This window comes from Heloderma suspectum, chromosome 7, assembly GCF_057233095.1.
Source record: "Heloderma suspectum isolate Gila_16-S chromosome 7, 16-S_ref, whole genome shotgun sequence".
NCBI lineage: Eukaryota > Metazoa > Chordata > Lepidosauria > Squamata > Helodermatidae > Heloderma > Heloderma suspectum.
Genome location: NC_139464.1, coordinates 122,121,900 through 122,147,713, shown reverse-complemented (window position 1 = coordinate 122,147,713; position 25,814 = coordinate 122,121,900). Strand labels below are relative to the sequence as shown.

At 41.7% G+C, this 25,814-nt stretch overlaps 1 long non-coding RNA gene across 1 annotated transcript in view; it reads right to left on the bottom strand.

The window, feature by feature from the left end:
- The window catches only part of LOC146340273 (uncharacterized), a 133,699-nt gene that overhangs the window by 106,444 nt on the left and 1,441 nt on the right, over positions 1 to 25,814 (bottom strand). Inside the window, exon 2 of the long non-coding RNA XR_014784515.1 lies at positions 24,950 to 25,030. This is a non-coding gene — a long non-coding RNA (uncharacterized LOC146340273). The remainder of the gene's footprint in view (positions 1 to 24,949; positions 25,031 to 25,814) is intronic.

The following is a 25,814-nucleotide window of genomic DNA, read 5'->3' as shown; positions in this document are numbered from 1 at the left end:
CATTGTGTTCAGTGGGGCGTACTCCCAGGAAAATGTACACAGAATCGCAGCCCAAGTTGCTTTTGTAAACCATCAGGTTTGCAGTATGATCCTCTGCGAGTTTACTCAGAAATAAGTCCTGACCTGTGAGCATAGTACTGCAAGCTTAATAAACTGTCCACCCTATTCCACTCCACTGATTTGGCTACCCCTTCACCGCAGTCCCATGCATGTGCTGCAATTTGCGTTTTTCCTTTTTGCACAGACTCTAGCTTCAGTGGAGAAGGGTACATGCTCAGAGGTACTTTCCCTGTAACTTACCCCTAGTATTGAAAACAGAATCCTTGTGAGGTCTTGGCACAAATGAAGTTACGGGAAGGAGGAGACAAAGAAAGCTTGCCCATAACAAGGAAGACATATGGGAGAGGGGCAAAGAACAAAAAATAAACATGTTTTGGTGAAGAACTGCTGGAAAAAGGAAGACGGATGGTTGTGTGGAGGGGAACAGAATGAGCCAGTTCACATATCACAACAAGCCACCGTAGGTTAATTACCCCTCAGGGCGCCAGCCTCCATTTTGAATATGCAAGCCCTGGCCAGCAGTTGCTGTGGCTTGTTGTGTCATGTGAACCTAGGCGGCAGGGGTTGTGTGAGAGTTAAACAACCCTTGCATAACCCTAGAAGGACCATGGCTTATGTGAGGGTTGTTTAACCGTTGCACAACTCCTGCCACCTGGGTTCGCATGACATGACAAGCATGGCAACCGCCAGCTGGGGCTTGCACATTCGAAATGGTGGCTGGCACACAACGCAGCGGACCCAAGGGTTAATTAACTAATGGTGGCTTATCGTCACGAGCAAACCAGGTCACTGAATGTGACCTGGTTGTAGTTTTCTTGCAACAGGTCTGATCACTGCTTAGTCTCTAAAAAGGGAAGGCTGAGGATTTAGTGTGTTTGGGATATATTATATTACTATTAAATGTGTGAGGAATGACAGGCTGTAATTGCTCAATGGTGAGAGAAAAGAATTCTGCATATGCTCAGACACATTTCATTTCACCGCTGTATTTGCTAATATTTGTGAAATTTAAATAAAAATAAACCCTAAGAGTTGTATCCAGAATCTGCCTTCCATTAATTAGAGCTCTTCTCACAGATGTCCCCCACCCCACTACAGCTCAATCCATTCTGCAGGGTCTCCTAACAATGACCTGGTTCACACGACATGGTGCAGCTCGGCATGGGTTATTTAACCCACTGCAAGCCACAGCATGTCGTGCGAACATGGCAACTGTGGGTTGTGCGAGTGTTATGCAACCCTTGCATAGCCCATCTTCTGTTCTAGAGGTATGTGAGGGTTCTTTAACCCTCATATAACCCATGTGGCTCGGCTCGCACAACACAACAACCCCTGAGTGGGGGTTGAATATGTAAAATGGAAGCAGCAGGTACCCCACACACCCTGCAGCCTCACCGTGGGTTAAATAACCCAGAGTGGGCTGTCGTGTCACATGAACTGGCCCTCTACATAGTACTTCCTCAGGGCTAGAGTGTAATGGCCTATGCCCTGGATCTTTTAAGTACCTAGCGGCATCCCTAAGGAGGACAGAAAGGTTTACAGGTAGCCACTAGGTAGACAGTATTCTGGGCTGGGAGATCCACGATGTAGAACTGATTTGTTAGGCTACATTCTGGAGAGACGCAAGCAGCTTGGGTCATCATATGACTCATTTTACAGACTCTTCTCCCCTCTTGCCTGACCACTGTTAAGAGTTGGAGCTGGAAATTAGTTTGGAGAACCAAAAAAAGCAAGCAATTATCTTTAACTTTATTTCTCCCTCTCGCTTCTGATGAGAAGCGCGTGTCAATCCATCTGCCCACCGCATTAGACCCACCTCTGACATCGAACAGGATGGAGACATGAGCAGTCGCTCATTACTACCAAAATGTAGGACCTCTCTGCTAGGAGCAAATCCAGTCACTGAAGAGGTTCTGTGAACACCTGCCTGATGCTCCAAGTCATGCCCCCAAAACCTCATGGTCAGGCCAGCTGTATCAAAAAAGAAGCAATTCCATGCACAGATTGTCAGAGCTCGGCCACAAACATAGCCGCTGTTAGGTTTTCATTATTACTGAGCAAAACAGACATGTTACCTATCTATATGCACGTGAAATCGTGTTTATCCAACACAATGGAGCACTGGAATTGGGCCTGTGAGACCTCCCTCCTGGCGTGATGGCTGAAGTAAGAATGCGGCTCACAGAGTCCCCTAGTGGCTCGGCCTAGTCAGCAAGACTGCCTTGAAAAACACCACAGGGATCACACTAGCTTGGTCTGGCTACTCTCCCTGCAGCTTCTTCCTTCGGCCAGATCGTGACAGCGGCACGAATCTTCCTGACATCCCTTGGGTCCCAGGGTCAGGACTCACTGAGGGCTCAAATCCTAAGGGTAGTTGCTTTGCCCCCACAAGCCTAGTTTGCCTATGAATATCAGACGCCACAAATGAGTGATCTCACAGAATCATAGAACAGTAGGGTCGGAAGGGGCCTATTAGACCATCGCGTCCAACCCCTTGCTCAGTGCAGGAATCTCTAGACAAATAAAGTTCCATGTGCACAGGGAAAATAATACGCAACTCTTATGTGGCAAAATGGGCGTAGGGTTGAGGATTATTGAGCCTGTGCACATAAACACCACTTACACATTACATGCAAAGTGCGTAGGTGAGCTGGGACTGAGGTGGCCGATGCAAACCTGTTACCTGTAAATGCACTTTCACATAAGTATTAAAAGTCCGAGATCCATTGTGGATGCGATATGAAAGAAGCTGCACTTGTGTAGCATCTCCTTACTGTGCAGATACTCAAAGGCATAAAAGCCTGCCTTAAATAATGACTCCCATCATGTTTTCTGAATAGGATGCTTTAGCATTTTACTCATTCGGTGTTCCCTTGGGAATTTTCTTTCTTTAAAAACATCCTCAGGTTAGAAACTGCTAGATCATTACGTTTCCTTCAAAACTCTTAACTTACTTTATAGGAATAGCAAGTAGTGAAACAATATTTTGATTTGTTTCTTGGCCGGATCTTTTCCCTTTCTCTTTCTTGTTTTGAAAGCATATCTTACAGAACAAACACTCCAATCCAATCACATGTGAACATAGCCCTGTTCCAATAATCAGCAACTGCACTGATCAACTAAATAAAACCCTCTTCTGATCCCCATCCTGAACAGCTGAATAGTGCTGTCACTGATTTTCTGACATGCCGGATCAGGCTAGGAGCTCTGAGTGCAGCACATTCTCTACACCTACACTCCTATCCAGCTAAGCATACATATACAGAAGCAAGCACATACGCCTTCTAGCTGAATTGGTTTGAACATTTCCCTTTCAATTCATTTCCAGAAAGGCAAACACAGCTTCAAGAAAGAGCAGAAATGTACTTTCAGATGCACACACAATCAATAGAATATTTTGTCTAAAACATGGCACATTTTTTCCTAATCTTGGGCATCCAACACACCCACATTGAGTGTTTCTTCAGACTGGATGGAGCTGCTTGCCTTTCTTTACAGCTAATTCACCAAATCAAATGCATGGTTTATTCTTTATGTTACATATTGTACTTAATGTTCCAACAGTTATAGCCTTTCCTCTGAACAAAATAGGATTTTTAGTCATTTCCTGTGTACTGTGTACTGGAAATGAGCCTAGATTGAAGTGATAGGCTTGAAAGAGGGATTTGCCATTGCTGAAAGTGTTCTGCCCGTTTTCCATTTGTACTTCTCAGCAGCTCAGCTAAGTTCTCTGCTGTACGAGACATAATTCAGTTTTCACAGATGAGTACAAAACCTGAAAAGTATCATTCAAATTACATAATTTGTTGCAGAATTTTAAGCCACCTGGGGGAACTGTAACAGAAACGAAGTAATCCCAATAGACCATGTATTTTTCATGAAGAAGGTTCCGGGTTCGATCACCGGCATCTCTACGTAGGACTAGAAAAATCTTGCCTGAAACCCTGGAGAGCCATTGCCAGTCAGTGACCCACCCTGTGCACTAGGAATGATTTTTTAAAGTCATACATTCATTTGACGTAAAGTCAAGGGCTGGAGAATTCTACACAAGCCAATGAACATCTGCTGAATTTAATTGCGAACTCTCTCTTGCTAGCAGGTGGCTGCCTCCTGGGGGCTGCATGAGCTGGTTGCTTAGCCTTAAACTCAGGAATGGAGGAATCTGGGTTGCCGTTGCTATGTAGTTACTACCCCTATGCAGGTTTCACCCTCCCAAGAGTCCTATTAAGTTCAAGTAGACTTACTCCCAAGTTAAGTGTGCATAGGATCGCACTCTTAGTTAGATTTGCCCTAACACCATATCTTAGTTTCAAGAACCAGAGTAACCCTTGTTCTAAATCGGACTGCCTACCAGAAAAGTCCCAGTCTGCTCACGCAGGAGCTTGAGAAGAGGAGGCAGACTGGGATCTACCACTTCAGGCTGCAGGGGGAGAGATGCCATTTTTTTTTTTAAATGTGCAGCCACATTAAAAACAAAAATATCTCCCTTTAAGTAAGAACTAGCACATCCGAAAGAATAGCCCCCTACTTCCTGAAACAGGGATTTTGCTGTTTTTTTATGTAGGGAAACCTTCAACTATGTGCCCCTGCACCTTCACTCTAAAGTGAACCCACCCATTCTGCCTGCTCAGGGCTCTACCATCTTCCAAATTCATTATGCTGCATTTGAAGGCCAGGCAGAGAATCAATGGCGGAAGGATTAATACACTCTGAGGAAAAGAGGGCAGGGCTAGAAATGAGCTACTTAATGGCCTCTCTGAGAAGGAAATGAGACGAGATCCCACTCCCTCCAAAACAAGGCTTGCTCTTAGGACCATTTATCATTGTCTGGCAGCCTCACTAGCTGAGGCTATCAGGCATGCCAGGTCCTGCGTGACCTCTCTACTCGGGCAGGCGAGATAGGAGGGTCAGTTTCCAGTAATGAAGTTTGCTGTATGATCTGACACCTCAGTGACCTGGTTCTTGAATTAGCCAGCAGCTGAGTCCAGTAAGGAATCATCTTCATAACAAGACATCCAGCCTCCTCTGAGAGTACGGCAGTTGACAGGTCACACTTGGGTATTTGCTATGTGTGGAAACAACAGGTTATCTTGCTCACCCTTCTCCTCTCAAGAACCTTACTCAAACTGAGGCTAAGACCATCATCACTACCATCTGGAAAGAAGGCCAACAGGCCCTCGTCTGAAAGATTGCACAAGACCAGCGTTGTCTACACTAGTCTTCTGTTCTCCACCTACATGCAACCTTAAACTTCATATCTATTTGTGACATCAAAGCCAAATATGCATAATCTTTTAGGACATTTAACTGTTATCACAGTGCCTTCACCTGAGCTTGATCAGCAGACATCAGCTAAAGCATGGGCAACCTTCTTCAGCCTGAGAGCCATGTCCCACCTTTGGGGGTGGGGGGGGCACATGCCGTGGCATCAGAGATAAGTATCTCCTGCTAATCAGTGCAGATTAAATGACTGTTAAAGGCACAGTTACAAGGACTGGTTAAAAACTTGGAAAGGCTATTGTGAACATATATTCAGATGAATATCACTGCCCATATGAGCATTCAATACGAATGGTTCTGTGAAAGGGTGAAGGAGGATAGACACAGAGAATATGCTGCACATGAAGAGACACACAGATTCATGAATGTATTTAAGTCTCAATGTGTATGTATTCTGATGGGTTCTTCCCAGTAAGTTATTATTGTACTTGTAAACTGGAGTTGTAATATTTCAGGGTAGTTATTTAAATACACAACTCGGCTGTTCTGCTCCACTTATGCATACATTAAAACTACTGGCAGGTAGAGAAGGGTGAACATGTGATGCTCAAGCTCATTGAGATCCTCCGAGTTCTTCCCCAAAGCTCATTTCGCCTCATTTGCATTCCCAAATGCAAAGGTGTCTTTTTCATCGGGAAAAAATGAGCATTTTCAATCGGGAAAAACTCTCATTTTTAAAAGCGTGCATTGAACAAATACAAATTTATTAATATGCATATTTTCCCTGATTGAAAATGCACATTTTCCCCCATAGGCTAAAGTGTGAAAACGAAGTCTGCATATGCACAAGTGCAGACTTTCAAACATGAACCTAAGTTTGGTCAATTGCAAAAATTTATTGAGAACTGCATTCCCGTTCACATTCACATTTGGTAACAGGACACATCTGCATGATTTTCAAAGAGGAATAAAATTGTCATACATCCCTGCTGGCAGGTCACTAGAGTAATCCCAGGTGGTCTAGTGGTCAGAAAGCTACTATCCTACCTGGATCCCAAGAACACTTGATGAATGTGCAGCTCCCAAGAACCCAACAGAAAAGGGTATGCTACAAATGCATTTTTAAACATCCCCTTTTCTAAATAAATCTTGAATCTAATTCCCTACCCACCCCTTATTAGAATTCGATTCAGAACACTCCATATGCAGATGTCAATTTTGGAAACAATCACTCTGTCATTGTCATCTTCTCCAGCTGTGCAAAATGCATTATTTTCTTTATATGTATTTTCTCCCCTGGAGAAAGGATCTAGTAGGTTTAAAAAAAAAAAAAAAAAGCTTCTATTTTGGGCTAAAAGAGGCAATCTCACCACGATTCAAAAGTGTTATAGGGAAATTCAAGGTCTGACAAACAAAAGCCCTAAGGCTTTTAAAAGAAATTCCAGGCCCAGGTCTGTCAATCTTCAAGTCAAGTGCAGGTCTGCTTGTTTATTTCAGTGCCAGTTTAGGTCTGTGGTGTAGATATGCCTGCACAGTCCCTGAAAAGCCTAGAATTCAAGACCAAACTAGATATAAGAGTGGCAGATATATGCATTTAAACCTGGACCTGTCATTCATAACCACATAGAAAAAGGGGATGTGGGTTGGTTTGGCAAGTGATTGACCCAGAAGGAATTGTTACTCATTGTGGCTAGCTGCTGTATTTATTGGCATTTATATCTGAATACATATACATAGTAGCCACAATGCTATGTTCTGTGCTTTATGCATTTAACTGAATAAATAGTGACAGCAAGGATTGCATTGATATAATTTCTCAACATGGGTTTTAAAGCTCTGCAGACTACAGAGTGGATGCATTTGATTGGGCACAACCTTTTCCTTATACATAACAGTTTCTTTGGATTACATGCTCTGTGCACAAATTCGTGCTGTGCCAAAAATGTCTCCCACATCTTTTTCAACCATTCTCATTCAATTGATAGAAAAGAAATGGCTTTCGAAAAGGAATTCAAAGGAGGAGAAGTTTTGGAGAAATTCTCATGGGTTGGGTTTGGGGTTCTTGTGCTTATCTTACTTGTAAGGGGGCTGAGGAGTGCGCATGAGTGACCTGTCTGTTATTGTACAGAGATCTCTGTGGGAGCCTGTAGCCTCCTCGGCTTCCCGCACGTCAGTTAAAGCCACCATGAGGAAGACATCATGAGGCAATTCCACCTGTACTTTTTGTTCAGAAAGTGCAGGTGGCCTGGGAGGCTGCAGAGCAACGGAAATATATGTAAGAGAGAGAAAACACACACACAGCACCCTCGGCTACCTTGCAGTGACTAGGTAAGCTCAAAAATGCCACCAAAAGAAATGCAAAATTCTGCCTCAGAAAAGCGGAAGCCTCAGTACAGTTGATGCTATTGCCACCTACAGAAGCAGACCAAAAACCCTTAGGAAAAAAGAACCTGTGAACATAAGAACTTAAGAAGGGCTATTGCAACCTTCTCTCTTAGGGGAGATGCTCCAGCCCCTTGATCGTTTTAGTTGCCCTTTCCTGCACTTTTTCCAGCTGTGCAATATCTTTTTTTAGGTGTGGTGACCAGAACTGTACACAGTATTCCAAGTGTGGTCGCACCATAGATTTGTATAGGGGCAGTATGATTTTGGCAGTTTTATTCTCAATTCCTTTTCTAATTATGCCTAACATGGAGTTTGCCTTCTTTTCTTTTTTACAGTGGCCACACACTGTGGCTTGATTGGTTGTTGAATACAGGTGCTGATTGTTAATCGATGATCCCCCACTGAGGCTTGACCAGTTCCTGACAGGTTCTGGCTCAGCTTATAAGTGGTATTGTTGCATACTTTTATTTGTGACTGAAGCTGGTGTTTTACATTGAAACGTTTCATATTTTAAGATCTGTGTGTGTGTGTACACACATATAATTTTTAATGTATACATTTAACTTTTTTTTAATTAAAACTATACATTTATAACCTGGATGTGCTCATTTGTTTTTGTTTTAAATCCGTTCTGCTGTCTACCTGGGACTGGAAAATCAGGTGAGATTTTCAAGCCCTAGCAGGCTACATGGCTGGTGGGGCTACATTCTTCAGCGTGGTGGGCAGCTAGCTGTGCAGGCCTGATTTCAAGTGCAAAACATATAAATAATATATTATCTCAAAGATTTCCGCATGAATCAGACAGATGGCACACGGTTCAATGTTTTTGAGGGTGGAATCCAGCTTCTTGTAAGAAAATGCATGAATACATGAAGCTAGTAGAAGTCGTTGCATAACTGAGTCAGATATATGTTGCAGAACTGTAGCTTTGGGACACTGGATTTCACCCTATTAATTCTTTCTGCTCACAGGACTGCTTACGTCAGCAGAACTGGTGTTTGTGTGTGTGATTTCCCCCTCACTACTGTAGCCTCCTGCACACTCTCAAAATCTGCTCCAGAGGGCTGGAGGAACCTGGTGAGCAGATTTTTAGGAGCTACAGGGGGAGGAGAGAGAGAAGGATAAGGTCCTGGTGCATGGACAGAGTTCCACTAGCACAACAGTGGCTTCTGCCCATATTCATTAATAAAACTCCAGTATCCGTGCTTGTAAGTATGAGATTGTTAAAACACACATGTAAGGGATAATGTACCAATAGCTGGGTCCAGATATCTAATGATATGTATAGATATAACTGTCTTTCATAATGAAAGTTGTGCCATTTCATAACTAAAGTCCTGAATCCAACTACATAGATTGATGTCACTTTGGCTTTAACTGCACATATTTCAGTTCATCATAAATCTGTTATCCTTCCTGTGACAATAGATAATGCATCTTGTGCAACATAAATAAGGTCAATCTAAACCAAAATATTTACAAAAACAATACATTCCAATATATTTTAAAAAAAACCACCTCCACCACGGCAAAAAGTCTGAGACTCATTGTTCACAGCTTCCTCTCCTTGCTCCTTTGATGGAATATATATTTGTCACTGTCAAGGCCCCTCTGTTGCCAGAGTGCTGTTTGTTTTTCCTTCTGTACTTCTAACACTCCTTTTCCACCTTATTTGTAATGATAATAATATATCCTATGGGAATTATCTTTCAGGAAATGTTTCTCTCCCCCCGCCCAACAAACAATTTTTAATGCCTAATTGTGCTTTTGATGCCCCAAAAATATGGGGGGGGGGTATTCTACAACATTTCCCTCTCCCTTCCCCCATGGAAAATCAGGTCCGTTATATACTGTTTCTATTTTGCCCACACAAAAGTGGATATAGTAACAACTTTTCAGTTAGGATATATACATTTAGAAATAGTAAGCAAAGAAAGCCACATAATTGTTACAAGCAGTTTTCTTTTTCTAAACAGCTTTTGCAAGCCAAACTAAATGTGACGGCAGCAGATCTACGACTTTAAACCTGGATGTATTATAATCATGCAAAAACTGGGAACTTAGAGCCTGATAAAAAATGTTTTAACTCTTTGAACCTGCTGTTTTGTTTTGTTTTCCCTTGTTGCTCAACCCTCTGAAATCTTCTGATGAGGAACGGTATAAAAATATTTAAACAAACAATCAAACAAATTTAACAGCACAATGGATGCACAGGTGAGGAGCGCAAACCTTTATCCTCTGCCATTACCTTAATGCAGAAATTCTTCCCCCAAGCACTGGTGTGTGTTTTTCAGCCAGGCTCACTACTGATACCTGAGTCTGGCTGATGGCACATTTACCTTGGAGCTGAAATACAAACCATGAAAGGTTTGGGATCTGGTCCATGGACTTGGAAGTCAAGTCAGACATATCACTGAGTGCCACACCACATTGAAGGCTCCATGCCAGTAACCTGGGGCTACTCCCACTACGCTGCCATGGTCTTGACCCACTACTTTAGAAACCATCTGGGCCAGCCTGCCTAAGTGACCACCTCTACCTGTATACTCCAAGATCAACTAAACATATTCTCCTAAGTACAGTATCTATGGATCACATCAGGTTGTCGGGTTTCTGTGGCAGCCCTTGGAATTCTCTTCCCCTGAGAATATTCAAAGCCCGAACACGTGCATTTTCCAGAAGCCACCTTTATTCTAGCTGGCCTTTGGTGGCCAAGGGAACCAAAGAATATGGCATGATAATTAGCATACGTTATCCCTCCATGAGCCCTTGGGATGGGGCACACTGTAAGTCTAATCAATTAAAATGTAAAAAAACCCAGCAAACCCTTAAAATCTATATTTGAATACATGCAGTATATTAAGCTGCTTCAGATTTCCCATTTCCAAATTTATTTGTTAATTTTAACAATAATTATTTGCTGCCACACTAAAAAACATGCTCTGGGGCAGTGGATCTCAACCTAGACTACTCAGAAGTTTAGGTGGGTCATGGAGTTTTTATAACTATTACTAAGAACTTGCTTAGCAATAATACCACTGTTTTTATCTATTATCTTTGAGTTTTACTTTTACTGTAGCAGTGAAATTTATGCTCAGCGGCAGTATTACAAATGTCTAATGTTTACTGTGCCAAATACAGTTATAACAAAAGCTTTTATTTTCCTATTTATATCTCTCTGATTTGATTTTTAAGTCTGAGAAGTAAGGAGCATCCTAATTACCAGTAAGAGAGGCTTCCCCCCTCTCCTCCCTTTCTCCTTTCCCCTGAAAGTCCAGATGCACCTGCATTTCAGGAGCAAGCCAGTTTGAGCACAATGGAGTTACTTCCGAGTAGACACACATATGCTTGTGCTGGGAAAGCGGGGGGGGGGGGGGAGAACATAAAGATGGAAACCAGCCCCCATTTTAACCCACAGGACCTCAGTGACCACAATGGGAGTTACTTCTGAGGAGACAGTAATGGGTTTATTGTGGGAAAGAGAGCAGTAAACACAAAGACAGCCCCCACTGTAACTCGCCGGATCTCTATAAGGAAGCTGTGAAGTAGTTACTTCCTAAGGCAATGATTCGGAGCCTTGAGATCGCGCTTAATCGCACTGAAGGAATTGGGCTTTAAACTGTGCCATGTCAATTGAGGGGGATCTCTGTAATTTCTGTGGTCATTCAGAGGGCAAGCCTCATTCAGCGCAATGGGAGGAAACACCCCTTGACTGGGGTGAAAGGCACACCCCTGGGCAGGGCCAGCATACCCGACATCAGTGCGGGGGCTGGGGCACACAACAACTATACCGGGGATAACCTGACTTAAGGAAAAGAACCGGACTTTAAGCAGTCTCAGGAAATCCGGTTTTCCCCTGATAAGCTCTGGGGTGGCTGCTGGGTGGCCATGACGTCATCTGTCCCTAACGACCTCAACACGCAGCTGGCTTGGAGAAAACCACTGGTTCAAACACCCCACAGGTCTCCGATGTTCCCCAGCCTGGTTCCTGGCCCAAGTGCTGGGTGTGAGATCCACCCAGGGCTTGGGCCTGGAAGCAAATGATGTCAGACTGACATGGTCATGCCCACCTGACTCATATGGCCCACAGGGGGCTGGGTGGGGGACATTTGGCCCCCCACCCAAAAGTAGATCTACACCCCTATGGAAGACAATTTCATATATTTCTACGGGAGGTAGCTGTGAACAATACATACTGTAGGAACTGCAATGTTCTTGTCTACCAAGGTCTGGTACCAATTACTAGGGATTTGGAAACCCTCTATAAAAGACAGTGCCAATTTGGTTTTGATTTTTTGTGTGTGATTAAGCTGTCAGAACGTGGGGCAAATGCAGAGACGAGTTGATTTTTTAAATGGTGCTTTAATGAATTATGCAAGAAAAGTGATAGTGCAGGTTTGTTTTTTCAAAATGCTAACTGTTCTCAGCATTGTAGCCAATCTTATTTTTTTTTAATCATGCTGAGCTAAAGTAGTCACTAGCAAAATTTCATTTCAGAGGATACCATTCACATGCATTCAGAAACAGTAAGCAGACAAAACCACAGAACCTGCCACAGGCCTACCACATTGTCTATTCAGTCCAAAATATAACTTTCACCTGTGTAAAGCTATTTAGTAAGCAGCAGCTTTTCACCACAGTTACTCTAGTATTACCAGCCTGATTTTTTTTTTTTTTAAGATGTTTCAGGTCCACCCCAGAAAATAAGCAAATTTTGGGGAAACATCCAACCTTATTTCATTCTAGCTACATTTTTCTGTCTACTTATGGTTGTGGTCCTAAACATACTTTGAAATAATTTAAATGGTACCTGTTTCCAAGGAAATCTGCAGTAATTAGATGCAATATTGGAACATACCTGATCCAAACTTGACAATATAAAGAGAAACTAGGATCGTTAAGAATACATAACACAAACATCTGATCAGGCAAATTATTGTGATCTGGAAAAACTATTATTGGGAGACATGCAGGAAAACATTTGAGTGGACTACTCCCCAAGGAACAACTAGATGCTACAATAAGGCTACATTGTTTGGAGTAATCACTGAAATCATACATCATCATGGTACAGAGATAGGGCTGTTTGCACATCATAGCAGCATTAAACCATGTTTTGCAGGGTTAACTTTGGTTGTCTAACCCATGAAAACCCAAAGTGTCTGAGTTCAGACATCATGTCAACAACCTACAAATGGCAGTTTGTAGTTTGTTTTTGAAAACTGGAAACGGCTCACACGTAGTGCACGTCCCCACAAATCAAGGGTTAAATAAACCAAGATTTGCTGCTGACTGCTGCCATGACAGGTAAACCAGGTCATGATGGCCAACTATAGTTTGATAAAACCAATATATATTACGTTATGCACATGAGGGAAGGGGTGGAGTGAGCACTGCTGTCTATGATTCATTCCCAGTCCTCCAAACTATGGTATGGAGCAGCCTTCACCAACCTGGTACCCTCCAGATGTGTGGATTACAACCCCCACCATCCCTAGCCAACGTGACATGCTGGCTGTATATGATGGGAATTGTAGCCCAACACAACTGGAAGATGCCAAGTTGGGGAACACTGATTTGCAGGGTTGTCTGAATGCACCCTGAAAATGTGGCTACTGCCAAAAGTGGCAGTTACAACTTTAACTCCCCCTCTGTAATATCTAATAGAATTTATCCATATCTTCACGGCATGACATCCTACGTTTCCCCACTCTCCCATGCCAGTGGCAGCCAATGTAGGGCAGCAAAGGTGAGGACACACAAAACTCTGTAATGGCAGAGCACATGACTGATTATCTGGACCCATTTCAATCTGGGTTTTGGCCTGGTTATGGGTCAAAATCAGCTTCAGTCACCCTGATGGATGACTGTTATTGGGAGAGGAACAGGGGGAGTGTGACCCTATTAATTCTGCTCAATCTCTCATCAGCTGTTGATACCACTGACCATGGTATCCTCCTGGACTGGGTCCATGAGTTGGGCACTGGAGGCACTGTGCTACAGTGGTTGCAGTCCTACCTGCAGGCCGGGTCGATTTCAGGGAGTAATATTGGGTGACTATTTCTCTGTCCCTTGGCAATTGAGCTATGGGATTCTGCAGGGTACCATTGCATCCCCAGTGTTGTCTAACATCTATATGAAGCCGCTGGGAACAGTCATTGGGGGATTTGGAGTGAGGTGCCATCACTATGCTGATGATGCACAGCTCTGTCTCCCTGTGACATCTGAATCAGGTGGGGCAAGCCCAGGATCAGTGCCTAGACTCAGTGATGGCTGGATGAGGACCAATAAAATGAGGCTAAATCCTGGCAAGACAGAGACCCTGTGGGTGAGTGGTCCTCAAGTCTGGGAGAGGTTCATTGCCTGTCCTGGATGGGGTTGCACTCCCTCTGGAAGATCAAGTTTGTAGTCTGGGGTACTCCTGGATCCATCTTTGTCACTGGGGGCCAAGTGCCCACAGCAACTCAGAGTGCCTCGTACCAGCTTAGACTGGTACACCAACTACGGACTCTTCTGGACAGGGATAGCTTGGCCACAGCGGTACATACCCTAGTAACCTCAAGAGTGGATTATTGCAATGTGCTCTGTGTGGGGCTGGCCTTAAGGTTGGTCCAGAAGCTTGCAGCCCTTTTCAGTAGGTAACACCTCTACTGAGGGAACTGTATTAGCTGCTTATTTGCTACTGGGCCAGGCTTAAGATTTTGTTACAGGTTATACATTTCTAAATCTTTGTAAACCGCCCAGAGAGCTTTGGGTATTGGGCGGTATAGAAATGTAATAAATACATACAGAGAGCGCATTCTCCCTTACCAGTCTGCTAAGTCACCGAGGTCATCAGCTGAGGCACTCTTGGTGGTTCCACATGGACCTGAGGTCTGTTTGGAATCCACTCGGAGTAGAGCCTTTAGTGTATCGGCTCCTTCTCTATGGATCTTCCTGCCGCTGCCAGCTGATGTCAGGCAGGCACCAACCTTGTTTCATTTTCAGCATCTGCTGAAGACATTTTTATTTATACAAGCCTCCCCTGACTACCAGCCAGTTTTATTGGAATAATCTGATTTTAAGATTTTAATTCTCTAATTCTATTATTATTATTAATATTATTATCATCATCATCATTATCCTCCTCCTCTTCCTCTTGTTGTTCACTGCCCAGGTATCTTATTGATGGAGAGCGGCATATAAATTGTGTAAATACATAAATGACTGCCATGGGCAGCAAGCACCCGTGCTGTTCCTCCAGGGTAGCTTAATGGCAACAGGCCATTCACCTCCAGCTCTCTCTCTTTCCTGCTGCCATTGCTCCTAGTTAACCAAAGCCAAGTCGAGCAGGCTTCCTCCAGCCCTCAGAGTGCTTTCCCAGCAGTAGGAAGACAGCTGGCTAAGATCCCAGTCTCCACTGGCATAGGAAACATCTCCCACACCAGCCTACCTGCACACTAAGATCTTCTTCAGAGGCCCTCTGTCATCTGAGGTGAGATGGGAGCTAACCCATGATCGGGCCTTTTCCATTCTGCCACCCTGCTTGTGGGACTCTCTCCCCAGGCAGGATCGCCTGGTGCCTACGCTAATGACTTTTAGGGACCACGCAACTACTTTTTTTATTTTCCCAGGCATTTAATCACCTTTAACATACAATGGGTCTGTATAACTCCTGTCTGTATTGTTTTAACACAGCCTCTTATCTGTCGTTTTAGGTGCAGTTGCTTTATAGTTGTTACACTTTATTGTTGTGTACTGATGGAAGGATGATATAAATGTCTGTGAAATAAGTAGATACTGCCTTCTGTGTTTGTAATCATTGTGTTTTCCTAATTTTAAAGTTGTGTTTTATTTATTTTAATGTCTTTTTGTCATTGAAGACTTTTTTTTGTCAAAAAGCAAGTATTAAAATTATCTTGTATCTTAAAAATATAAGACAATTTAAAACAACCAACAATGTAATATGTGAAACAGCCCTTCAGGTACTGCACACTGTTGCAGAGTTAATCATGAAAATACTTGCCTGTTATTCATTTAGATCACACCTCTTTCCCCTTTGAATGTGCTTTCTTCCCATTACTGAACATCTCACATCCTACAGTTGGCTAACAGCATAATTCTAGCAAAGAATATAGAAGCAGCATTCTCTAAAACCACGGGGGGGGGGGCGGTTTAAGGTTGGTTTAAATTAATAAAAAAAAATAGCCACGCTGATCAGTTATTCAAAGCACAGGTCCAGGCAGGTATTAGCTCAGGAACTGCACTGGGTCCTCGACATACAGGCTTCATACATCTGTGCTTCAATTCTTGGTTTACAGTAATTAATAGGTCCTACCAAAGCTCAGTCAATGGATAGACTCAACAGGCTTTGGATTAGGGTATGGGACTGGAATGTGATCTGGCCTACCAAAACCACAAGCAACCATCAAAATTTGCTGACTTAAAAACACACAGATGGAAAACAAAAATATTCTATGTATTATATCACAATCTTGAATCATTGTAAAATTGTAGCAAAGTTCTAAGAACTCTTTATATACAACACAGATACTAAAACGCAATTACAAAGAGATAATTCTGTGTCCTTCTGCACACTAAGCCAATTAAATGCAAAAATGTAAAGGCTTTTATCAGTTCACTCTGTACTTTACATTCATTTATGACTTCTGTATAATGCAATACCTACTGAACAAAAATAATAAATTAATGAAATTATTCTCCATAGCATCTGCCAACAATGCTATGTAGAAGAAACTGAAATTAAACAGATTCAGGACTCTAGTCCATGATAAATACATCTACCTTTGATCGTATTTTAATCATGTATTCACATTCTTTTACTATTAATTTAGCTACTGCATTCAAAAATGTATCCGAGCGGGGGCGGGCGAGCAGCATTGTGTCTAAAATGTACTGCTCTATTTGAAATAAGAATGCAGATTTGTTTGTCCGGCATTATATGAACATTGTTTCTCTTAACTATTTCCTTTTCACATTTATATAATTAAACCAGTTTGCTGTTTCATGTTAATTCCAAAATAATTAAATTTTTTGCTTTACTATCTGTGGATAACTGAAAAAAACTAAAATATCTAAAACTAAAAAAACTAAAAACTAAAACTGTTATATTGTCACAGTTACAAAAGCCTGACCAACTTAAAACAAGCACCAAAATTCTGAAAAATAATATATTTTTCTAGCAACAGCATCTTCATCTCTACTTGCAACTTAATACAGAATCAGTGTTTAGCATTAAATGCGTACACCTTGTTTCAAAAATATGATGGCTGCACGACTATTCATGCTTTGGGGATGATTCAGTTCATCTCATGCGAGCAGCAGTGAGCATGCTTTTCTCTGTGCATGTGGAAAGGGGCTAAGGTGGAGAGAGATCAGCAGAAAAGGAATTACACACACACACAGCAGCTGGCAAAGGAAGAGGAGTGGGAAGAAGGATTCAGCAAGGGACTCTACTGTCCCCTTCATTTGGAGGTGTGTTTCCTTGAAATCAATGGATCTTACTTCCAAGTAAGTTTACTTAGGACTAGGATGCAAGTATGCTAATCCTACATTAAAGTGGTTGGCATTGTGAAAACTATGAAGTACAGTGAAGACCTCTGATGAAATAAGCTTAATGATGGGCATTTTCTTCCCCTTACAAGAACTGTGCCTTGAAAGCTAAAGCATATTGTCTGTTGCAACAAGATCTGACTGCTTTATAAAGAAGCCTTTTGACCACAGCTAAGAGGATGGGATGGCCCAAATACATGTATATTTTTGATGCAAACTCGCTGATTAAAATACAGCAAATTAAAGAGAAATAAATGGAACTTAAAAGGAGAACCTAACTATTCTATAATGAGTTACAAAAAAGCTTAAAACTGTCTTTTGCTAGAAAAAAGGATACCAACAGGATATTTATTTATTTATTGCATTTATGCCCCGCCTTTTTTCCTCTTGCAAGGAACCCAAGGCTGCTTACATTATCCTCCTCCATATATATGATCCAACATATGTGGATCATAGATGTGCATCTTTACGAACTGTAATTTACATACACTGGAATACTGTTTCTAAACTTTTGGGCCTCAAGGTTGACATAATTCCTTGTTTTACAAGCCTGAATACTGGTACATCCCATCCAAAGCAGCAAGCTTTTAGGGTCATTAAGATTAACAATGTCTTCAATTGTTACCCCAAAACATTTTCAGGGCAAAAAATATGCTGTGTTTTTAAAGGGAAGCAAAATGCCCCTGAAACTCCTCCAGCCCTCCTTTTCGGTGCCTGTTTGCAGCCTGACTGGCTGAAACAGCACAGTCATTCCTCCCTATTTGTTAGGGCCATTCTCAGATACTACATGATCTCAGTCAGTTAGGGATCATGAGGTGACTGTGATGACATCACAACATCACATAGTGAATGACACTTTACACTGCTGAGGCAACTGGACTAACTCCCGGTGTCTTAGTGCACCGCAGTGCGACTATTTCATTGCCTGCCCTCTCTGTGCAGCAAGATGACATGCGTCCCTACATTGTCAAGGGGACCAATGCTCCTAGTTCTGCTGTGTCGTAAAGGCAGGCAATGAAAGTGCTGCAGCATGCCAAGAGAGGGAGCATCGGCTCAGTTACCTTGGCAATGGTGTGCCCCGAAATAACATTTCCATCTCCTTTCAAGTCCCCTGAAAAAATGGACAAAAGACGGCCCTTGTTTTTGGAGTGCATGGAAGTGTTTGCAAAGACATTTTAGCTCAACTCTCATTAAGACACTTTTTCTAATAGTATTCCTGCATACCTTTGATTAGACCAGCAAGGGAGAAACAGTTTAACCCCAGAATGGATTATTTATGAGGCACTACTGTTCGCATTTGAAAAACAAAAATTAAGAAACATTATTTGCAGCATCAATAATGCAGTCCTAGAAAGACATAATGTTTAACTATGGTGCATTTTCCTTAACCATGGTTACACGATACATCTGACTACCTAATCCAAGATTAGGGATTGTCTGCCAAGTAGGAGGTAAAACCATCATTTGAAGAAGGTATGCAAGCATGGTTTCCATTAACCATGGTTAAGTGTTACATCTACACCAAGAAACCATGGTCAGGCAATTTCCCCTCTCCGATCCATCTGCTAATAAGGTAATAAGCACGTCCCACCGATATCTCTCTATACATGTCCTCTGCGGGGCACAGCTTAGCTTGGTGAGCTAAACCATGGTTTTACAGTATGTTTCGGGTCTTAACTAGAGTTAAGTCAACAATTACCAAGCATTATATCTGCATCAGGCCAATTTCTATGCTTCCAACAGGAAGCAAATCCATACAAATTGCCCAAAGTAAGGTAGTCAATGCAGTAGGATAATTTTTTTTTATAACTTTAAAAATTAAGCCATTAAAGGAGTCCACTCCTGCAGCTACCTTTCATGCATATAATCCCTTACGACTACAAAGGAAAGGCCTGCATGATTTGACTTAATTTTTCTGACACAACCATAAATTAAAAACAGAAATCTACCATGATTCGTCTGAAGCCACAAGGAGTGTCTGCAAACGGATGCAAATCATCCAGGGCTCATATACTCCCTTCTTCATAAAGTGATATATGGATCTTTTTGAAATTATTATTATTAAATTATATTTCTTACCCTTCTTTCTCCAATATGTCGTCCCAAGGCATGTTACAAATCAACAAAATTCAGTATTAATTTTTAAAAAACATTGCAAAACCTTTCATAAAATACAGCACAATTACAACTTATCATGACAAATCAAATACCATCTGAAAGAGAATGGTCTTCACCATCTTTTGTATAGGGATGGCGGAGAATTCCACGAAATCCGTGGCGGAACGGCCTGCCCCCGCCCCCCCCTCGGATTCCCCCCGGTACAAAGCTTACCTGGGGCGGATGTTCCAGATGGCAGCAGCTCTGGTGGCTGGTCTTTTGACCGGCTGCCACGGCCACCATTTGCATCCTGGTCTTTGTCGTGATAGGCTACTTAAGTATTTACATAGCCTATCACGGCAAGCCAAGCAAAAAAACCACCAAAAAATGGCGTACGCAAATGGCGCTGGCTACGGCAGCCGCCATTTGCATTCCCTATTTTTCGCCGTTTTAGCCTACGTAAATATTTACGTAGGTTATTACGGCGAAAAAAAGGGAACACAAATAGCGTAGTGGGCGCTATTTGCATTCCTCCCCCCCCCCCGCCGTTTTAGCCTACGTAAATATTTATGTAAGCTATTATGGCGAGAAAAAAAAGGAACGCAAACGTTCCCCTTTTTTTCACCGTAATAGCCTACGTAAATATTTACGTAGGCTAAAACGGCAAAAAACAGGGAACACAAATGGGGGCCGCCATAGCCGCCACCATTTGCGTACGCCGTTGGTTTTTTTTTTTGCCCAGCCGTGATAGGCTACAAAAATACTTATGTAGCCTATCACGGCAGCCTGGCTGGATGCAAATGGCGGCTGCTACGGCAGCCGCCATTTGCATCCACAGCAGCCTGTCCGCGGCCGGAAGTCTGGTTGCGGACGGCCCTGGCCGGCTGCTCCGCAGAGCTGCCGCGGAGCGGAGCCGGCTGGGCAGGATTCCGGGGGGAGGGATGGAGCGCCTCCCCCCCTACCATGAATCAATTCCGGAAAAGGTAAGTGACTTTCGTACATCCCTACTTTTGGAAAGTAACCAAGGACTGGACCAACAAGCCTCATGGGGAAGCACGTTTGACAGCCATGGCATCACAAGTGAAAAAAAACAAAACACTTGCCTCTCTGTAGTGACCAGCCTAACTCCTGAAACCCATGACACATAGCAGGGTTTCCCCAAGAGATCCCAGAGTGTGACGAGGTTAAAGTAAGAGCAGATGCTCTACTAAATAGGTAGAATCCAAACAATTCACTGCATGCCTAAGCATATTTGTTCAGAAGTCACACTGATTTTAATGGGACTTACTCCACGTAAGTGTGTATAGGATTGCTGCCGTCATGTCTTGCTCTTACTTATGTTTTCATTCTGGAAAGCTGCTACATGAAGCTTAGATTTGCTTGAGCATGACAATACCAGTTTGAATAACACCAGTTTCTCAGTCATATCAATGTAGCATTTGATCTGCCTAAAAGATTAGGATTCTCCATTGGCTTGACTTTGTGCCTGGAGATGCTGGAGACTCATAAAAGGCCTAACACAGGCATTTCTCAAATTTCAGTTTAGCAGTTCTAGCCTTATATATTCTACCTGTTCATTGAGCATTTAGTGATTTATAAATACTCATAACATACTGGTTCTTATTCGTCATATTACATCCTCTTCAACAAAGATCTCTAGCTATTTTAATCTGTGGTTTGTCTATCTGTGTGAATAAAGAGTACATGAATGCAATGCACAGAATGCAATCTGGCTGCTGCAGTAATACCCAGATCGCATTTTCTGTTCTCCTTTGATCTACATTGTATACACTTGTGGCATTGGTGTTAATCCATGTTTCTATTTTAAAATATGCATGTTTTCTCTGGCCGATACAGGTTTACAAAACACAATCAAACAAGGTTTTGGCCTAGCAGTCAACAGTTTTAGACTTTCAGTATGATGACATAATAAAAATGGTTATTATTACCTGTAGATGTGTCAGGGTACAAATGGGTTGCAATGAAGGTGCAATTATAATGTGTTTCTAAGAGGAAGGGCTTATTATTCCAGACTCTGTTCATACACACGTTTCTACCCGGTAGCATATCTACTCCCTGTCTTTATCCTTCCTCTCCCCATCCTGCATTTTCCAGGTAGAATGAGCAACCTATCACACAATTCCTGGTTCATCTGTATTTGAGATCTCCCTGAAACTATCATCTACATGCCTCTGTGTGTATAAATATTACAAGAAATCCTACAGATATTAACATGCGACATTCCAAACCATTGTTACTGAACAACATAACCCATAATAGCAAGGATCCTGTGAAGTAAACACTGGGGCTACCAAAATGAGAGGCTAATTTAAAACAGGCTACTGAATCACTGCCACTGCTTTTGCAGAAAAATATGGATGACGTGAATACTATTAATTGTTGTAAAACCACTCCTGTGGTTTTGAAGATATCTATGATGTGCAATAGCATATTCTAATAATGTATTTATTGTGGGGATTTTTGTGAGTATATAAATATATGTATATCAGCACAGACTTGTCCGGTGGAGGTTGGGGTATCTAGTTTTACTTTCTTTGGTTGTTTTTGTGCGCATTCTTTTGCAAAAACGAAAGGGCCATTATTAGGAGGTCAAATTCAAAAAGGTATGACCACCCTAATCTTTCCCTTTTCTTATCAGACAGTATTAGCTGTGTTTATTTTACTAACAATTACGAAAAGAGGGCCCTTGGTACATCCATTCCAGTCTATCATCGTCATATGTAATTATCTAGTCATAATCCCTGCGTTTCTGTAAAGTAGTCAGTACAGGCCTTATTTTCTTTTCTTTCTAGTTGCTCTTCTGCTTTTTACATACAATGCCTCAAATAAAATATTGTTGCCCCGATCCAGTTAGGAATACAATTATGTGCATAGAAACAAGATTCTGTGCACATATCCTAGCTGGATAGGGAGCCGTGTACATAACTAGGTGCTTCTCAAGTTCTCATGCAATTACCCTACATATGCGGAACCTCTTTTAAAAAAACTAGTACCCTGGTGATAAGCAGTTCAGGGGGACAAATGTGGATCTGGATTCAGTTCCTCCTCTCCTCACCGAACGGCCTATACGTGTGATTTTAGCTTTTTGAAAAGGGTGGCCCTGCTTGCACTTCACTATGTTGGGGCATTTCACTGAAATTTTATGCCCAGATAATACAATTGAAATCAATGGATTTACCTATCATGCCTATAATAGTATGCAGGACTGCTGCCTTTATCCCAACCATAGGTTTAATATGAATTTTTACATTTTAATATCGAAATACTAGCAGATTTTGCATTCAACTCATTTCCTTGCCAAACCACTGAACAGGACAAAGCCCTAAATTATTAGTATCCTATTCTAAATCTAAATATCACAAAGCTAGCTACACACACACACACACACACTAAATAATATATATATATTACAGGCACACACTTTAGCTCATGATTATAATTTCTCTTAGAACTTTCTTGCACTCTCTTCCTAGATTATGTAGAAATAAATCCCATTCATTTCAATAGGACTTACTTCCATTGACTTGGTTTAGGATTGCAGCCTTTGCAACTGCTTTTTTTTACAATGGCATGGAACTTTAAAACTTCCATGGGAGTAAATAATCTAATTATTGTGTTTATATTCATCCCCTACAACAGTTGCACACCATACACAGTATTTTATGTCTTACTAAATCTAGCTCCTACCATATCCACAAAAATTGCCAAATTAATTTAACATAACTTTTATTTTAATTACACTTTCAAATGTGATTGTTTTCTATAAATATTCTTTAATACAACCATCAATGGTAATTTTACTTCAACCAACACCAAAGAACAACATGGCAACGTAATTATTATGAAATTAAAATTTTGGACATAGGCAATGCACCTTATATTGTATAATTTGGTACAAGTTGCTAAAAATGCTAAAAAGTGGTAGAGATTTAAGAATACCTAAACTTCTATTATGGATGGCATAGGCCCTTCCTGAACAATAGTCAGAAGAAATTAATGTTAGCATTCTTCCAACGTTATACTTCTTTGGTCTCAAGATGATAATCAGCTATAGATACTACTTTCCAAATGTTATGATTTATATTTTAGACTATGTAATGGTAAACAGTTCTATGGAAGAACTACTATAAGGCTACTATCCCTGTCTTGGCTAGTGTCTTATTTTAAAAGAGCATCTGCACAAACTAGATTCTTCTACTATCCCTGTCTTGGCTAGTGTCTTATTTTAAAAGAGCATCTGCACAAACTAGATTCTACTAGATGTATGTTCTACTTGTTTACAGTTTCACAAACCTGTTTAAGTTTTTAGTAACTTGAATTTAGTAGATATAAAAGCAGATATATCAAAGGTAATTGTCCTCACTGAGTAAGCTGACACCTTCCATGGTCGAAACTAAGAAAACTATATAGCAAGTAAAATGTCGATATCAGAAATAAAAGCACATCAGTGGAAGGACCTTTTTTGTTTCTCTCCATATGTACATTTTAATTGGCAATATGAGTAAAACTACACATATTGTAAGATCAGCTTACGTATAGTACTAATATATCCAAAGCATACAGACGGTATGCCAAACTGGCTGATTGCCAAGTTCATCAAAAGACCATCAACATCCACTAAAAAAAAAAAGCATCACATTTGCATAAATGCTTTTGTTATGAATAATTAAAAAGTATATATTATGGGTGCTTGTATATCCAATGCTCATGAGCACAATGGCAACATACATCAGATCATTCCAGGTATTTTACAAAAATAATTTCAAACTTACATTTAGAGTATTAATCATCAATGCATACTCTCTTTCCTCATCAAACAATATATGATACAGATATGCCTAAATAACGTGCTGCTGTAGCTCTCAGGAGAAGGTGATTGACATGAATTTATGTTACTAAAAACATAGTTCTACGGTACTATCAGTCCCTAAATGCGCAGATACTCTCCCCCGGCCCCAACACACCCACACTTACAATAAAAGGCAGTGCAAATCTTGATGTGCTTGAAGTTCCCAGTGATGGGAGAGCATTAGAGTCAGAACATGAACGGCACAATTTCATTTCATACAATAACCGCATCACATGCAATTCTGTTAAATGCACATAATCTGTAACTTTATATTATTTATATATGCATCCACCTACACAATGAAAGAAGGTGGGTAGTAACGAAAAGCACAATTCATGTAAGTAACTACAGTGAAATTAGTAATAGCATGAATAGCACAAGCCCTAAAACATTCGCATTCAAAAATAAACCACGCAGTCGACCTTCATCTGCTTTTTTAAAAAATAAAAGCTTGCTGGTTTTAAAACAGGTTGGCAGAAGGAAGAATGAAAATGAAAGGCATGTAAATTGAAGAATGAACGACACTACATCCTTAACGTAAAAGCAATATGTTTAACATCTAAAGTGAAACCTGGATAGGCTGATAAAGACGCTGATGGTAGGTGGCCTAACTAAGTAATCCAAGGACAATCCACCGATACCACCAAAACTTCGTATTCCTACTTGGCAATGTCTGTACATTCGCACTATTGTGGATCCTACTAAATGTGAAACGTTGCCACAGGATTATACAAAGCATGTAAAGGAAAGGAATCAGTTTTTTACCCAAGGAAGAGCAGGAATCCAGCTGTAGGAACAAGATGCTGAGAGAGGGCACCGGTGTTCACCTTGTGGCTCTGCAGTCTCCTGCGAAAGCAGATGGAAGACACTCCGTGATCTCTGTGGCATTTCTTGATTTTGCAAGCGCATGCAGGCCTAGAGAATATGGGAAGGCGGTCCTTACCTAGCAACAACGGGCTCCAGCTTCTCAGCCACATGCTTCCCCCCTGCCACCACTACCCCCCTGGCTGCCAGCTCCCAGCAATAACAATAGGAGAGGCAGAGAGGGGTAGCTGAGAGAGAAGGAAGGACACTGTGAAGGAGGGAGAGCGAGTGAGATAGGAAGGGGGGGAGAAGGAGAGAAGCGTGTTAAGCTCGTCTGGCAGTTAACAAGTCTTGAATGAAGAATGTTAGCAAACAGACAAACAGCATGTCTGATGCATGCTAATGTCCCTGGATTCACCACTGACAATTTGAATAATTCAGTAGGCAGGGAAAGAAAGAAAGAAAGCAAGAAAGCCCTTGCCCCTTTAGTCTGCTTGCAGAAAAAGTGTGTTTCAACTTTTCTCTTCACCCATTTTGTACAACAAAACGGAATCATCAATGTGTATCAGTTCGGATATTTTTTCCCCAACCTGGTTCAGTTGGCAGCGGATGCCCCCTTCTTCTCTCACCCATTCGATTGCCTTTTTTACCTTGGAGCTGGCACCTGGCCCAGAGAGAACATTTTGCTGCCCCGGCCCCCAATTTTCCTTTAAAGTGGTGGGGTGGGGATCGGGGTGAGCAAAGGAAACTGCCAGAAAGCTTGGCGAGAGGGGTAACCAAAAAATACTCATTATTTCCACTTCTACCATGCTCACTCTACAAAGGG